The following is a 17318-nucleotide window of genomic DNA, read 5'->3' as shown; positions in this document are numbered from 1 at the left end:
CGTTGTGGAGATTAAGCAAGCTTAATGCCCAGAGTTGCAGAGTGTGAACCCATGATTTGGTCAGGCACCGAAGCGAGAATTATCGAGTCCGTGGACATTTGAGCTTAAGACCCTGCCACGTCGGGAATTGAACCCTGGTCCCAGGTCTGACCTCTGCTTCAGGGTCTGCCTGCTCTAACCAGTGAGCCACACTTCTCCACAACTTGTTTGCTTTGTTTTCTTATTCACACTTGATGTATTTGTGTTTATTATTATTGTTACTGCCATGGGTGCCCCTGTGCCACCATGCATACTGTTTGACATGAAATCGTTGCGTACGCCGCGTGCTTTTGCAATGTGGACAATGAAGCATTGCCTATTGGGTTGTAATGCTCCTTTTTCTTTTGAACTCATAAACACATTTAAAAAAAAAAAACGACCTTAGCATCATAAATATTTCTTTAGCTATGGGAATCTTTCCTGGGCAAACTGATAGAGAGAGCAGCACTCGCCCAGATTTCAAAATTCATTGAAGATATCTCCATACTTTCAAACTTCCAAACAGTATTACACCCAGGAAGAGGAAGAGAATCTGCCATCTGCGATAACCCTAAAAGCACAGTATACCACAAGGGGGTCGCTGCATTACTTCTTTTGGACCTCTCAGCTGCCTTCTATACAGTTGACTATGACACTCTATTACAAAGACTCTACAAAACCAGTATAGAGGGGAATACTCTCGACTGGATCACATCCTACCATCAAAACAGAAAATTTTTCACTTATACTCCCCCTTTCTCATCCAAACCTTACTTCACCAAAGGGGGGTCCCTCAGGGTTCCATCATCTCACCCATGCTTTTCAATATCTACATGGAGTCATTACGGACAATAATCAATGAATTTCAGCTCAAATGCTGTACCTATGCAGATGACACACAAATATTCTTAAGCTGGAAACCCCCAAAGATATTGGAAACTCAAAAATCTTCGGTTGCCTCAGAGCTGTTGATCAGTGGATGACATGGCGCCATCTCAAATTGAATGCTATAAAAACTGAAATACTCGCATGTGGCAATTGGAATAATGATGACCCACCCTGCTCCTGGCCTGACGATCGGCGACCACCTCCTAAATTGGAAATACCACGGACTCCTACTTATCAGTGAATTACCATCTGGACAAATTAGCAAGACCAAGATTTATTACTATGTAAACTCAGCGATGCATCTTCTCCCACCCGGGATTTCCACACAAGGTCCAGGCTACTATCTCTCTTGTACTGTCTAAACTTGATTACTCCAATGGCCTCTACCACAGATCATCTTTATCAACTATAAAAAGACTCCAGCTTATTCAGAACTCTGCTGCCAGACTACTCCTACATGTAAAGCCACAAGCCCACATCTCCCCTGCCTTGATGGCCCTACATTGGTTACTGGTTACCAGAAGATCCACCTTCAAGCTGCTTTGTATAAACCACAAAGCAATACATTGAACAGGAACAGGACCGCTTTTCATCAGGAATAAAATCACGAAATACATTCAACAAAGTAACCTCTGCTCCAGATTGGCACACACCTCGCCTCAAAATCCCAGCATAGAAGAAAAAAAACATAGGTGGCACATCTTTCTCTATTCAAGTTTACAAACTATGGAATTCATTACCCCAAACATAAGATCCACACATAACTATCTTTTCTTCAGAAGACTATTCAAGAGCTGGATCTTTACTACATAACCACCATACTCAAACACTAATATACAGCATATCTTGTGCATATAACCATTTATAATTTGATTATATGTACATATCTAGATATGTGTATTTCTTTGTACAGATATGTATAATAATTTAACTTTTTTTAATATATAGCTATTCTTTAGGTAAAAATTACCTATGGTTGATTATATATCACACACAGCCTGACTCAACTATATAGGCATTCATACACCCACTGAATCAGCAATACACCTTGGTATATATATTTACCACTCATAAACCTTTTAAAAACACCCACAGTCACTGGATGAAATCATCAGTGATGTCATTTTAGATGTCATCAGTGATGTCACTGACCATGTCATAAGTGATATAATATGTGAGGTCATAAGCAGTGCATTGCGCAGGCGCAAGTCATAGATAGCTCACTAACTATAACTGAATTTCACTGGTTTTGTATGAGTGAATTCTGAGCTTAACTATAACAATCCTGTAACCTTTGTTTTTTTCTGTGACTTTCTAAGGTTTTTTAAATGCCAATTCCCAACTATAATGTCCTTCTAACCTTTGTTTTTTTCAGTGAATATATACACACATATGAACAAGGCGGGTGCTTACCGCCGAAACGCGTCAAGCAGCCAATAAGTGATTAAAACTTATTTGGAATTCAAAATTTCACAGAGTCAGTGCCTTTCTTGTATGGTGAAGTTTGGAGTGTTCCTGATATATATATATATATATATTTTTTTTTTCCTCCGCAATCTCCGGTAACTGTCGATACGCTGTCTCGGGCGGTCTGAGCTGGGACACCGGAAGTCCCTGATATCCGCTCCGTAGTCTTTCAAGTACAAATGACTGCTCGGACACCTTCCTTTGCAGATAGAAAAATAGATTTAATGGCAAAAACAACGCGTTTCGGCAATTATGCCTTGACCACGCTTGTAGACATACACACACAGAAGACATTTAAACCAATAGTCATAAAAATAAACATAGGACTATTTCCAGGTTGCTTCTCAATGGATGTAAACAGAGCGGCCATTTCTCACTGGTATATACAGTAACGTGATACAGTACATGCTTGCAATCATACCAAAGCAAAAAGCAATTCCAAGTCTTTGACATGGCATAATATTGAACTGTAAATCATATTAAGTCATATTCTGCAACAATGGTGGCAAAAATTTCCGTCTGAATACACAATCCATTACATTACCCACTGCGCATGCAAATTCATGGCCTCAGTGCTATCTGGCTCATAGAAATATAGCCCTAGTGGGCTTGCCGGTATTTCTTAAAGAATAACATGGGGTCCAATAGAACACACCCACTCTACCAACCAAACATGCATACAGGCTACAATGCAGTGTATGAAATAATGTGGACACATCCTGCCCAAGTGGGCTATTGATCACAGATATTCAAGCATTATTTCCAACCCACAAACGGCAGAAACCACCATCAAAGCTAGGTTTTAACAAACAGTAGTCAATTAGTTCCTAAATGTGAGCATTGGTTGAGGCATGATTCAAATACTGCTACGGCCCAAAAAATAAGTTGAAAAGGGAAACCTGGAAAAAATAAAAAGTTACAATTACTCAGAAGCAGATGCGGTACTGGATTTTGCAAGAAAGTTCATATATCATACAAGTGTACAGCCAACTCCTCATTGATATTCAGTCCATTGGGTGCGACACTCTCAAAATAAATAATATATCTTGATTCAAGTTTCCTTAAAGACAATTCCCGGTTACCCCCCCTTACTCCTAGATCTACAGTGTCAATGACAACCATACGAACAGGGCATCATCCTGATAGTGGTGTGAATAAAAGTGGCAGGCTTGAGGGTATTGTTTGTATTATTTCTCACTGCACGTAAGTGTTCTAGCACACGCTTTTTAGCTTGATGTTTGGTGCTACCAACATATCACTTGTTACAGGGGCAGATCAAAATATACACACAGTATGCTGTATTACAGATAAGATTTTTCTTTATCATAAATTCCCTACCCAAATTGGGTCCAGTCAACTTTTCACAATTATGCTACCTTAACAAGCCTTACATTTTTTGCAGCATCTAAACCCAGATTTCACTATAGGTTTACCTCTGTTCTCTTGTGTCACATGATTGTGGCTTAGCTCATCTTTCAGTGATCTACTTTTCCGAAAAGTAATTTGGGGATTGCTCCCCAAATCTTTATTGAGATGTTCATCGGTCAACAGAACCTGCCAACGTTTAGTAAAGATTATGCAAATATCTTTGGCCTGTCCTGAATAAGTTGTGATAAATCTTATGTTCTCTTTGGATTCATCCCTCTTTAGGGGATACAGTAGATCGTTCCTGGTGACCTCTTCGACCCTGTTACAGGCATCAGATATGATTTTAGCACTACAGCCACGTTCTTTAAATCTCACACATTATTGATTTTTCCTGCTCATATGTTTCCACTGTGCTGCAATTTCTCTTGGCACGCAGTAATTCCCCATAGGGAATACTGTGTACCAAGTTCCGCGGGTGTGAGCTTTTGGCCCTCAAGATACTATTCCCTGAGGTCTCTTTCCGGAATAGTTTAGTTTCAATGGCGTTCTTATTAATTTCGACAGACACATCAAGGAATTCAATCCTTTGTCTACTGATATTTTCTGTAAAGATCCCCACTCCAAATGACAAACATATCGTCAATATAACGCAGCCACAGTGCTACGTTGTTATCAAATTCTTCGATCTGCGCGGCCACCTGCTCCTCTCACCAGCCCTTGAATACATTCGCGTAACTGGGGGTAAAGCAGGTGCCCATCGCAGTGCCCTGTGACTGCCTGTAGGTGGTGCCATCAAAAATAAGGAAGTTGTTTGTGAGCCAAAATTCATTCATAGTGGTGATCATAGTGGAGTGGTTGAGCAATGAGATTGAGCAAGTCTTGAAAAAGTGTTTAATGGCCTCTAGCCCTAGCTGGTGTTTAATGCTAGTATAGAGGCTACTCACATCGAGAGTAACCAAAATGAAACTCTCCTCCCAATGTATACCCTCTATAATCATTAGAAAGTGAGTGGTATCTCTAAGATAAGAGGGAAGCGCCACTACATAGGGTCTCAGATAGTAATCAATAAACCTAGAGGTATTCTCCAAATGGGGCCCCATCTAAGAAACAATAGGTCTTCCTGGAGGTTCAAGGTAGTTTTTGTGGAGTTTAGGCAGAAGATATAAGATGGGAATGCGAGGGTGTGCACAGTATAGGTAATGGTACTCTTCCCATTCCAATAAGGCTTTCTCCCTCCATTCTACAAGTAATTCCCTGTATGTAGTATTTGATTTTAGTACTTCTGACATATCTGACTTGCAATAGCATGCTGTATCACTTAATTGTCATGTCCTTTCAGCAAGATACTTGCTTTTCTCCAAAACCACCACATTCCCCCCCTTGTCTGACTGGCGAATGACAATACTCCCATCCGCCTTCAGACTTTCAATAGTAGCAACCTGAGTTACAGTGAGATTCCTTTGATTATAAGGAGTTCTAGCCGATCTCAATTTTTTTCAAATCAATCAAAACATCTTTTTCAAAGAGATCTATCACTTCACACTGCACATTGGGAAGAAAAATGAACTTTGGTTTAAAATTACTCCCAGGTTTAGTGTCAGTATCCACCCCCCAAATGTCTTCATTAGGAGTATTCTCAGAGTCTGCCGTATCATTATGCAACATATTTAGTAGTGCCACATCTTCAACATTAAGGTTACTTACAGCATCCATTGTGATATCAGTAGACTGTCTCTGTGGTTGAGTGTTAAATCATTTTTTTAATTTTAATTTCCTTGAGAAAAAGATAAATCCTTGTTCGTGCATAGTTCATGTTACTTGTAGGGCAAAAGGAGAGGCCTAGCGTGAGGACGTTGATTTCATCTGCAGACAAAATCCGGTTTGAGAGATTAACTACAGTCACGCTTGCTGCTTCCTGCCCCTTGTCTCCATTCCCAGAGCCAACCTATACGAAGGGATGACAGACGTAGCCGAGTGGATGATGAACAGCCGCCTGAAGCTGAACTCGGACAAAACGGAGGTCCTCATCCTGGGCTCCTCGCCCTCCGCCTGGGACGACTCCTGGTGGCCCCCTGGCCTGGGCAGCACACCCAAACCAACTGACCACGCACGCAACCTGGGCTTCATCCTGGACTCCTCCCTCTCCATGACCAGACAAGTCAACGCCGTCTCCTCGTCGTGCTTCAACATCCTGCGCATGCTACGTAAGATCTTCCAGTGGATCCCCACCAAGACCAGGAAGACGGTTACCCAGGCCCTCGTCACCAGCCGACTGGACTACAGCAACTCCCTCTACGCCGGAACCACTGCCAAACTCCAGAAGAGACTCCAACGTATCCAGAACGCCTCAGCAAGACTCATCCTCGACATCCCCCGACACAGCCACATCTCTGGACACCTGAGAGACCTGCACTGGCTCCCGGTCAACAAGAGAATCACCTTCCGTCTCCTCACCCACGCACACAAAGCCCTACACAACCAAGGCCCAAGATACCTCAACAGCCGCCTCAACTTCTACACTCCCACACGCCAGCTTCGATCGACCAGCCACGCCCTCGCCGACGTCCCCCGCATCCGAAGAGCCACCACAGGAGGAAGGTCCTTCTCCCACCTGGCCGCCAAGACCTGGAACTCCCTCCCGACCCACCTCCGCCTGACCCAAGACCACCTCGCCTTCAGGAAGCAGCTCAAGACCTGGCTGTTCGAGCAGTAGCGGACCCCCCTCCCTAAGCGCCTTGAAACCCTCTGGGTGAGTAGTGCGCTATACAAATGCTTTGATTGATTGATTGATTGATTGATTGACATCGGGGACAGTAAACGACCACAAAACGCTTGCTCTCCTCCCCCTCCCGAGCCTTGCCAAGGAAACGTGCCCATCAGGTTGCATCCACTGCAAAACGCCCGCAGACGGGCTCGGGGAAACAAACCAGCACTCACCGTAAAACCCGTCAAAGAAAACCCGACTCGAGACCAGACAAGCCCAAAATCAGCGTCCGGGCAGCACAGCTCGTCCGGGCAAGGAGGGAGAGGGTCCATCCACGATGCAGCTCGGGGTCAAAGAGGGCACCAGGCCCGCGACCCCTGGCTATATGCCTACGGCCCCTCCCCCGCAGGAAGTGACATCACTCGGGACCCCCAGGGTCCCGCACACTAGACCGCTCATTGTGGGTCTGTGCCATCCTGTGGCACTAAGGGTGGCCGCCCTCTTAGGTGGCCCCCTGCGGTGACCCGGGGCAGCCTAGCAGAATTGGCAGGTCCTGTAACTTCAAAGTCACACACAAGCACATGCAGCTACTTGTAAAGTCTCTCAGTGAAGATACTTCCTAGATAGTTGTAGAAGGACTCCCCTGGGAAAGAGGACATTTTGAGTTTAAAATTGATCCCAAAGGTGCTGCTCTTTCTATTTAGTTATCAACTGGTCCCAATACCCAAAGCCCAGTGTTATTTAGGGTAACGTGGCCATTACCTTTTGTGTGGTTAAAGGTAAGAAAAGCCAAAATGACCACTGTGCTGCCCAGTGTATGCATGTGAGCTCACGACAACCATCTTGGGGAAGTGAGCAAATCAGTAGCACTTGGCAGCTGCTGGGCCATCAGAAGTAAAAAATAAATAAATAGCACAGATCCCCTCTAAATATATATATATATATGTGTGTGTGTGTGTGTGTGCATATATAGGTGTGTGTGTGTGCATACTCAATATAAATATGTGTGTGTATACACACACACACACACACACACATATATATATATATATATATACACACACACACATATAGATGTATATTTACAAAACAACTCAAATACTGCCTGCGTGTGTGTTCACACTGTGAACTGTTGTGGGTTGAAACAATGCTGATGGTCAACCCAATCAGTTATAGATTAAACACAGGTGGACCACGGTAGCCATTGGCTCAGCAAGGCTGTCCAAAAGCCTCTTTCTCTGTCTTTATATATGTATTTTTGCGTTGTGTGATAAAATGAGCCCTCCTAGCCAAAACGCTAAAGCGGTCTGTGGCAACATCCCCGGAAAGGAGATCTAACTCGAAATGACCTACTTATTCCATTATCCGCACACTGCCAGCTCTGCCCATGTGCTCTTTTACATGCAAGGGCTTCCGAAAGGCCAGGAGATTGAGCCAGGAAGGCAGGAATGCTGACAGTGACCCTTACTGCTCAGGCACAGCCTTAAAACTGGAAATCTACTTCAAATCTGCAGGGTAAAGGCGGAGAATGTATTTTTCTTCCTGTAATGCTCAGAGACCATATCTTGTATTAAATATTTTCCTTTATCGGTTCCTGTGATCAAGCTCTAGGGCCATGGCTCTCACCAGCATCTCATAAAAGGCAATTTAGTCTCAGGGTGGGTTTGCCGCATCTGATTGCAGTATACGGCATACAGAATGGTTTTCTCATTTCAACCAATACATTAAAAAAACTCCTGCCCCAATTAAAGACCAAGAACTGATTTTAACATGGGGTCATGCATGCGCAGTAGTGGCGTCCAGCATGTGTCCATAAGCCGGATTCATGGTAATTTGTTAGTTTAGCGCTAGCCAGGCAAAAGAGGTTCATTCTGATCAATTGCACATAAAGTCATTTACCTTTGTTGCTTTAAAATCTGGTGCGGTTTGGCCTCTTGGGCCTACTTTGGACACCCATGTTTAGAACGTGCTGCACAACCCACACTCGTCGTGCACGGCTCGAGATTAAAATTAGGAACATAGAATAATAAGCCCAGAAGCCATGCCCACTACTCTAGTTAAATCAAAAATTCTCCGTTTGGCACAAATGGCAATCTTTGCCTTGCAGAGCTTAAATTTAAGAATTCAAATGCTGCGTTTACGTAAATGTGTTTTTTTTTTTTACTAATCCTTTCCCAACCTTCACAACTACGTCTAAAATGCTGAGTAATTGTTTTGTTTTTAAGTACATTGCATGGGAGCAGGAGTTGTTTGTGTAGGTATTATAAATACAGATCTGGATGCCTTCCAGAACATGTTTAAAAGGAACAGCTCAACTTAACCCTCAAGCTGCCTTGATTGCGCCCAGAATAAGACAGTTCTGTATTTCAAAAGCAGCTGGAAGTTATTATGCTCCTTTCTTCCAATATCACCCAGGTGTGGACGGGTTGGTTCAAACTTGGGTATGGGGGACGAGATGGGGCCACGTGACATTTTGTCTTTGTGATGGTGCCCAGAAACTGGTGGTCTGTCTTTCGAGAGTGACCTGAGGCAAGCCGGTTTGTCTTTCCATAGGGTCCAACCCAAGATATTTCTATAGCGCCTAGCAGCTTTTTTTTGCAAAAGTTACAAGGAGCAGATTGTTCCATCTTTAATAGCACCCAGACACTAGTGATTTTATCTTTCAGGCTAGCAGTGCCCAGACCTGGAGGTCCTGTATTCCAGTACAACCCATAAGCGGGTGACATCGACTCAACATCTACATGGCACCGCTCGCCCACGTCGCCCGACTGCACGACCTCAACATCATCTCATACGCCGATGACACCCAGCTGATCCTCTCCCTCACCAAGGACCCCCTCACAGCCAAAACCAACCTCCACGAAGGAATGAAGGCCGTCACCGAATGGATGAGGAACAGCCGACTTAAACTGAACTCGGACAAGACGGAGGTCCTCATCCTCGGAATCACCCCATCCGCCTGGGATGACTCCTGGCTTCTGACCGCACTAGGAACAGCTCCAACACCCACCAACCACGCACGCAACCTAGGGATCATCCTTAACTACACCCTCTCCATGTCTTAGCAGGTCAGCGCCGTCTCTTCCTCCTGCTTCAACACCCTCCGCATGCTCCGCAAGATCTACAAGTGGATCTCCACTCAAACAAGAAAAACGGTCACCCAGGACCTCGTCAGCAGCAGGTTGGACTACAGAAACACCCTCTACGGCCAAACTCCTGAAATGGCTTCAAAGCATCCAGAACGCTTCTGAGAGCCTGATCCTCAACATCCCTCGCCGCAGCCACATCACACCCCACCTGAGAGACCTGCACTAGCTCCCCGTCAACAAGAGGATGACCTTCAAGCTCCTCACCCACGCACACAAGGCACTCCACAACACCGGACCAGTGTACCTCAATAGAAGACTCAACTTCTACACCCCCACCCGTCAGCTCCACTCCACGAGCTCGCCCTCGCCACAGTCCCCCACATCCGAAGAGCGACTTCCAGCAGCAGATCGTTCTCCCACCTCGCCGCCAAGACCTGGAACACCCTCCCCATCCACCTACGGCAGACCCAAGACCTGCTGTCTTTCAGAAGACTCCTCAAGACCTGACTTTTTGAGCAGTAGCAGCAAGCCCTACCCCCAGCGCCCTGAGACCCTCACGGTAAGTAGTGCGCTTTACAAATTACTGATTGATTGATTTATTGATTTGAATAGCTCAGCCTCACAGAAGCCGGTCTAGCTTACAAAGGTGCCCCAGAGACCGGAAGTTCGATTCCTTTCATCACCCATCAGCAAGAGGCCGTTTCTGTCGGTAGTTAGAAGAGTGTTGTGGGGGGTGGACCTGCACACCTGATGTCTCCAGTTAATCAAAGTTATCTCTAAGTACTCAGTTTTTGTGTGCGCGCCAGTTATAAGGGGGCGTGCCCTGCTCCCTATAATGTAACAACAATGTAAATATGAGCCCAAAGAGAACCCTGAGCTACTGGTGGCACTGCTGTGAGGCAAACAGCCTTTCAAAAGTGTGAACACATATTTATCATTTTTTGTACAAGTGTTCTATATTTATTTTGTACTCCATAGAATGTTCTTCAAGGAAAAAGTAACGGTAAGTAATTCAAAAAATATATATGAAGGTATTTCTTAATCATACATTCTTGACTTGACAAAAGGCAATTGTAGAAATCACAATTTCAATTTAACATTTCTTGTTTCATTGAAACTAACGACCAAAGTTCATAACATGATGTCAAAAATCCCAATGCATTTCGGGTTTAAACTCAACCCTTCGTCAGGGGATATATAGGTAAAAGAAAGAAATATGTAAATTGCAGGTGTCCACTTTCAATGATGTAGATTATTCAGGACCTACAAAAACAGCAACAAAAGGTCTATTTTACATGTCTGTCAAGAAATTACATTTTTATACCCAAGAAACTAAGGAGTGCCGCCAGGAAAAGGAAAACAACATGTGTGTAAGTAGTGAATTGGGCGTGAAAAGAAACGCAGCCCTCTTGTAATCAAGTGGGTTTTTGTGCTCCGTCCGACCACCATGAGTAACAAAGGAAAACTAGTGATATTGGTGGCTATATATGGTGCATGAAACCCCCGGAGGCGTGATGGAAAGCTGTGGATCAATAACTCATTAAACGTGAAACATTGCAGCCTTAAAACCCCCCTGCACGGATGTTATACCTTACTAAATCCAAAGCTAAAAGGTTGTATGCTTACTCGACAATGTATACAATACAATGCGTCCTGGTGCTCTACCCCGAGCGCGAGGAAAATCTTCTAAATGAAAACTCTGTATTGTTGTCTGAAAATGAAATGGGGATCAAAGATAAGAATCCCGTATAGCATGTGTATATCGGGTAGGTAACTAGTGGCTAGTATGCAGCTTACCCGCACTTTCCTGTACTGGTTGTGTCGTCCAACCCTCGCAACTCGAACAAAAAAGCTGAAAAGAATGGAACCGATGTTGAAAACAAGGGCAATAAGTTATGCCTCAGGTGCGACATTTGTTGATAAATAATCCCCGAGGCGTACCTGGTTAAACGAACGCCGCCTGAACGAAAGATAAACTTGTTCCGTGTCCGCCCATCTGATCACATGGTGCTGAGCTAGGAGGTTACTTAAGCTTCAGTGCAACTAAAACTAAACGACGGACTATAGCACAAAGAGTTCACTTGGCCGACACGGCCTGAAAAGAAAAGAAGTGGGGTCCCAGATCATAATAAAGGAACCGATTGACTCAATGTTAATAGCCCACATTGCATAATGGAGATATCATTGTGAGGAGTAAAGGAACATATGGTATCACTGGATCTCCAAATTAATGGAGAAATATCAGATAGGAAGCCTCTCTCCCTGGGACAAAACAAGAGTGAAAGAAACAGGAATAGTATTAAAAAATGTGTGTATGAAGGGCTAAAATGGAAAGTAAATAAAAGTGTGTTAATGGAAAATAAAGCTGTGTTAATGGAAGATGAACTTTAAGAAAAATGACAGATTAGTATAACACTAGTGTAAAAGATCCCAGCGTACTCCTGTACAATCTGTGCAATAAGATTACATTAATCCAGAAAACACAGTAGTTCATAATGATCATTGAGACCTGCTGGAATTACAGTACCTAAAGTTTTTATCCAGTAAGTTTCCCTTCTAGCTAATTACAGTACCTAAAGTTTTTATCCAGTAAGTTTCCCTTCTAGCTAAAAGGGTATTAAGGTCTATTCCAGATCTTTGTTTGATACATTCCAAAACAGTGTATCTGAGTTGGGGAATGGTGTGTTTGGCATCTGCCCAGTGTCTGGCTAATTATGAGTTGATGTTCTGATTTCTGATGCAACTTTTGTGTTCTACTATGCGTGTCTTTATTTTTCTACTGGTTCTCCCCACGTATACTAGCCCACATGGGCATTTAATGGCGTATATTACTCCCTATGTTGTACAGTCCCCATTGTGTCTGAGTTTTATATTTTTACCTGTGTGTGGATGTGTGAACAGATTTCCAGTGATGACATTGCCACATTGGCCGCAGTTAAAGCATTTCATCATACCCCTTTCCTTAGATTTGATCGCTGGTTTTGTGGAACTGAGGCATAACTTATTGCCCTTGTTTTTAACATCGGTTCCATTCTTTTCAGCTTTTTTGTTCGAGTAGCGAGGGTCGGACGACACAACCAGTACAGGAAAGTGCGGGTAAGCTGCATGCTTTTCTTTTCAGGCCGTGTCGGCCAAGTGAACTCTTTCTGCTATAGTCCGTCGTTTAGTTTTAGTTGCACTGAAGCTTAAGTAACCTCCTAGTTCCGCACCATGTGATCAGAAGGGCGGACACGGAATAAGTTTATCTTTCGTTTAGGCAGCGTTCGTTTAACCAGGTACGCCTCGGGGATTATTTATCAACAAATGTCGGAACTGAGGCATAACTTATTGCCCTTGTTTTCAACATCGGTTCCATTCTTTTCAGCTTTTTGTTCGAGTAGCGAGGGTCGCACGACACAACCAGTACAGGAAAGTGCGAGTAAGCTGCATGCTAGCCACTAGTTACCTACCCGATATACACATGCTATACGGGATTCTTATCTTTGATCCCCATTTCATTTTCAGACAACAATACAGAGTTTCCATTTAGAAGATTTTCCTCGCGCTCGGGGTAGAGCACCAGGACCCATTGTATTGAATACATTGTCGAGTAAGCATACAACCTTTTAGCTTCGGATTTAGTAAGGTATAACATCAGTGCACGGGGGTTATAAGGCTGCAATGTTTCACGTTTAATGAGTTATTGATCCACAGCTTTCCATCACGCCTCCGGGGGTTTCATGCACCATATATAGCCACTAATATCACTAGTTTTCCTTTGTTACTCATGGTGGTCGGACGGAGCACACAAACCCACTTGATTACAAGAGGGCTGCGTTTCTTTTCACGCCCAATTCACTACTTACACACATGTTGTTTTCCTTTTCCTGGCAGCACTCCTTAGTTTCTTGGGTATAAAAATGTAATTTCTTGACAGACATGTAAAATAGACCTTTTGTTGCTATTTTTGTAGGTCCTGAATAATCTACATCATTGAAAGTCGACACCTGCAATTTACATATTTCTTTCTTTTACCTATATATACCCTGACGAAGGGTTGAGTTTAAACCCGAAATCCATTGGGATTTTTGACATCATGTTATGAACTTTGGTCGTTAGTTTCAATGAAACAAGAAATGTTAAATTGAAATTGTGATTTCTACAATTGCCTTTTGTCAAGTCAAGAATGTATGATTAAGAAATACCATCATATATATTTTTTGAATTACTTACCGTTACTTTTTCCTTGAAGAACATTCTATGGAGTACAAAATAAATATAGAACACTTGTACCAAAAATGATAAATATGTGTTCACACTTTTGAAAGGCTGTTTGCCTCACAGCAGTGCCACCAGTAGCTCAGGGTTCTCTTTGGGCTCATATTTACATGGTAGTTAGAAGAGGCCATTAGCGTTCTCCTTTGATAGCACCCAGAAGCATGCAGTTTTAGTTCCATTGGCCCCGAGAGAAAGAACGGCTGTATTTCGATAGCGCCCAGAAGCAGGTGGGTTGTCGTTCGGTACTGGCTAGCCGTGCTTGTGCTTCTCGTTTGCATGGCATGAGGGTAGGCAGGGTGGGCTGAGCTGCGCAGATACCGATGGAGGGAGGGGGGGGGCATGAACCTCCGTGTCTTGCTGTCTCAGCGCCGGAGGAGTAAGGGCAATGAAGTACTTTCCTGGCCTGGCATGCAGCAGCTGCGCGCGGGGCGCTGGGATGATGAGGCTCGACTCCCTGCCTCTCCCAGTAAATTAACTTGATCTTTTTCTAGTGCGTGGCTTGGGCTCTGTCAGCCCAAGGGCGCGCTGTTTGAGGCGGCAGTGTTTGCACCCAGGGTATAGGGCCGAACATGCCCACTGCAGCGGCAGACTGATGACGCACACGGACGCCCGGCCTATCTCCAGGGACATCCTTCCCTGCCTCAGGAGTGGACCCTCGTCACTGGGTGCCGTCCACGGGTTGCACGCTTGGACTCTGGTCCAGCAAAGGACTGTAATCAGTGGTCGAAGGGGCGGGATCGGAAGCGCACGCCATGCCCCTACTTCTTTTATTAAAAAGATTTCGTTCCCCTATATTTTCTTTTCAAAACTGTGTCCCAGGACGGCATAATAGCAAAGGCATTCAGATAAGGCTCTGCTTGCTTTAGTGGACGGGCAGAGAAGGGAAAAGACTCTGTCTCTTCCTTACTTCCCAGAGAAGACACGAACAATGTCCTCTTCTTTTCTGTGCTGGCAGCTGCCCCCCCTTCCTATTATTCCCTCTCTTTGTGTTGTGCTCCTCACTTACTGAAAACCGCGACTTGAAGAAATGGTTCACAACCTCTCTTTCCTTCTTTCATTTAGTTGCTTCCCTGTGAAATGGATCCAAAAAAGAACAAGCGCGCGCACCTGCCGCTGGCAGCAGGGGGAGGGGAGAGAAAAGAGAAGGGAGCCGGCGCCTGTTTCCCTTGAGCACACAAAGCGTTTCCCCTGCGGGAGCGAGCCATGCGCACCATTATTTACAAGTTAATTACAAACATATGGGGCCAGATGTAGGTAAGTATATTTTACCGATTCATAAATACCGAATTTTACCTATTCGGTATTTATGAATCAGTTAAATAGAAGGGGGGAGATGTAGAAAGAATCGGTAATTGAATTACCGATTCTGTAAGAATCGGTATTTACAGAATTGGTAAATACTGATTCGGTAATGCCCATTGAAGCCCATAGGAATCAATGGTCATTACCGAATCGGTATTTACCGATTCGGTAAATACCGAATTTTGCAAGGGTGCAGGGGGTGTCACTTTGACACCCTCTAGCACCCCGATTTAAAGCATGTTTGACATGTGGCACAAAGACATGCCCTAAGGGCATGTCCGTCTGTCACATGCCATAGGTGTGCATGCACACATGTGCATGCACACCTGGAATCGGTATTTTACCTCCCAATTGGATTGGGTGGTAAAATACCGATTCGGTAAGGCCTGTGGGACTCAGAAGAGTCCCACCTACATTTCAAAATTACCGAATCGGTAAAAATACCGATTCGGTATTTTACCAATTTGGTAAATTTACTGATTCGGTAAATTTACAGAATCGGTAAAATAGGCCACCTACATCTAGAATAGCCATTTACCGGTCGGTAACGGCCGAATCGGCCGTTACCGGTCTGTAAATGTCTACCTACATCTGGCCCCTGGTGTCAAGCTCACTCCCGCTAGGGACTCGCCAAACGTGCATGCGTTGCCATTGAAGGCAATGCAACGCGTGCACGTTTTTGGGTCAAAAACCAAAGCAATTGCTACAGGTCTTTTTCTAAGCAGCGCATGCGCTGCGTAGGCGAGACCTAAAAATGGAAAGAAACAAGGAATCCAGGCTGGGCGGTGGTCTACAAATTAGACAGATTCCCCGCTGTATAATGTGATAATATGGGCCAAAAATGCCTACACAAGCTAACGTGGTGGCCTACAAACAAAACAGATTGACCTCAAATGGCCACGGTAGGATACAGCCATTATCTGTATATTTTGATGATAAGGGCCAAATGCCTACACGAAGTATCTGCGGCATCCATCCTACAGGCTACATATCCCAGGATGCAGCAAGAAGGGTCTTGGAACAGGCAAGCAATCAACAATTGCTCCCATGTTGACATAATGGGCTATGTGCTAGCATGATGCATGGCGCGCGTGGGACACGCCATAATTGATGCACCTGCCGCGCCGCAAACACTATTATGACCGTCCGCCACTGTTACGGCAAAAGGGACCACCTGCCATATGTGCGGCAGTCCCGTGATGCAGATTAGGATGCGCCCGCCACACAGGCGGGCGCATCCAGCATTTTTTACATTTTGGCGGGCGGTGTTTTCAGCAGCACCGCCGCAATGTAAAAAAGACATGTTGTGCATTTGCATGCACAACGTGCCAGGCACCGCGCGGTGCCCCCCATGTTCACCTCTGCCGCCCCAACACTCTGGGGGCCCGTAACGGGCCCCCACATGCAGACACAGCATGCCTTTCCATAGTGGCACGGCCGCCATGGAAAGGCACATCCCTGCCCACATTATAATATGGTGGCGGTGTCTTGCAGACACCCCCACCATATTATACCACTTTTCCGTCCCGTCGACTCATCGCCAGCGGAAAACCGCTGGACGGTCTTTCCATCTGCCGGGGTCCACCCCGCCATCGTAATATGGCGGAGGGGAAATAGTAGGCGGGCGGGGGGAATGGCGGGCGGATCCGCCCACTATAGTAATAGACCCCTTAGTGCCAGCATGATGCACGTAGGACACCCAACAGGTGACACGCCTGCGGCACGGCAAAAGCGTGTCTACAAGCACAAGTAAAACACTCCCTGAATAATGGAGGGCTTGAGACCAGCTCCTACCCACATGAAATAAAACCCGGCACACGCGTCCCAATTACAGTGTGGGAATGGGACCGGTCGTGTACCTTGACAATGGAGGCCCGCCGCTGCAACGAGGATTGTGAAACTCCTCACTCCGCCTTGCGGTTTAGCTCAGACTTCCCCTCTGGATTAGGAACAGGTGGGGACGATTAACCAAATAAAGCACGCCCCTGTCCAGGCGGTTCATAGGGAAGCAATTCCCAAGATGGATTCTCCATCAGTCAGCTGTTTGAACGGGCACGGTAGGAAACAAGTGGGTTCTCTACCTTGAAGAAGTATGTGAAAGAAAAGTGATTACAGATACAAAATCTTACAAATGCGCAAAAGGCTCTAAGTCCTCACGGCAGAAGAGTGGTTAGTTCTAAGCTAACAATATGATCTCATTATGTTTTTCTTCATGCCTTATCGCT

The 17318-nt window shown here is 44.9% G+C and overlaps 1 long non-coding RNA gene across 2 annotated transcripts in view; it reads right to left on the bottom strand.

The window, feature by feature from the left end:
• Nucleotides 1-17318, bottom strand: part of LOC147706823 (uncharacterized) — a 55429-nt gene that overhangs the window by 29636 nt on the left and 8475 nt on the right. Inside the window, exons 1-2 of one of the 2 annotated variants that reach the window (XR_015296592.1) lie at nt 11476-11521; nt 11332-11386 (exon numbers count right to left, since the gene is read on the bottom strand). The exons of the other annotated variant lie outside the window; for it this stretch is intronic. This is a non-coding gene — a long non-coding RNA (uncharacterized LOC147706823). Of the gene's footprint in view, nt 1-11331; nt 11387-11475; nt 11522-17318 lie in introns of those variants that run through there. 2 annotated transcript variants of the gene reach the window in all.

Source organism: Lissotriton vulgaris, chromosome 6 (assembly GCF_964263255.1).
Source record: "Lissotriton vulgaris chromosome 6, aLisVul1.2, whole genome shotgun sequence".
In the NCBI taxonomy this organism is placed as follows: domain Eukaryota; kingdom Metazoa; phylum Chordata; class Amphibia; order Caudata; family Salamandridae; genus Lissotriton; species Lissotriton vulgaris.
The sequence above is the reverse complement of the archived record's forward strand: the minus strand, read 5'-3'. Positions and strand labels throughout refer to the sequence as shown.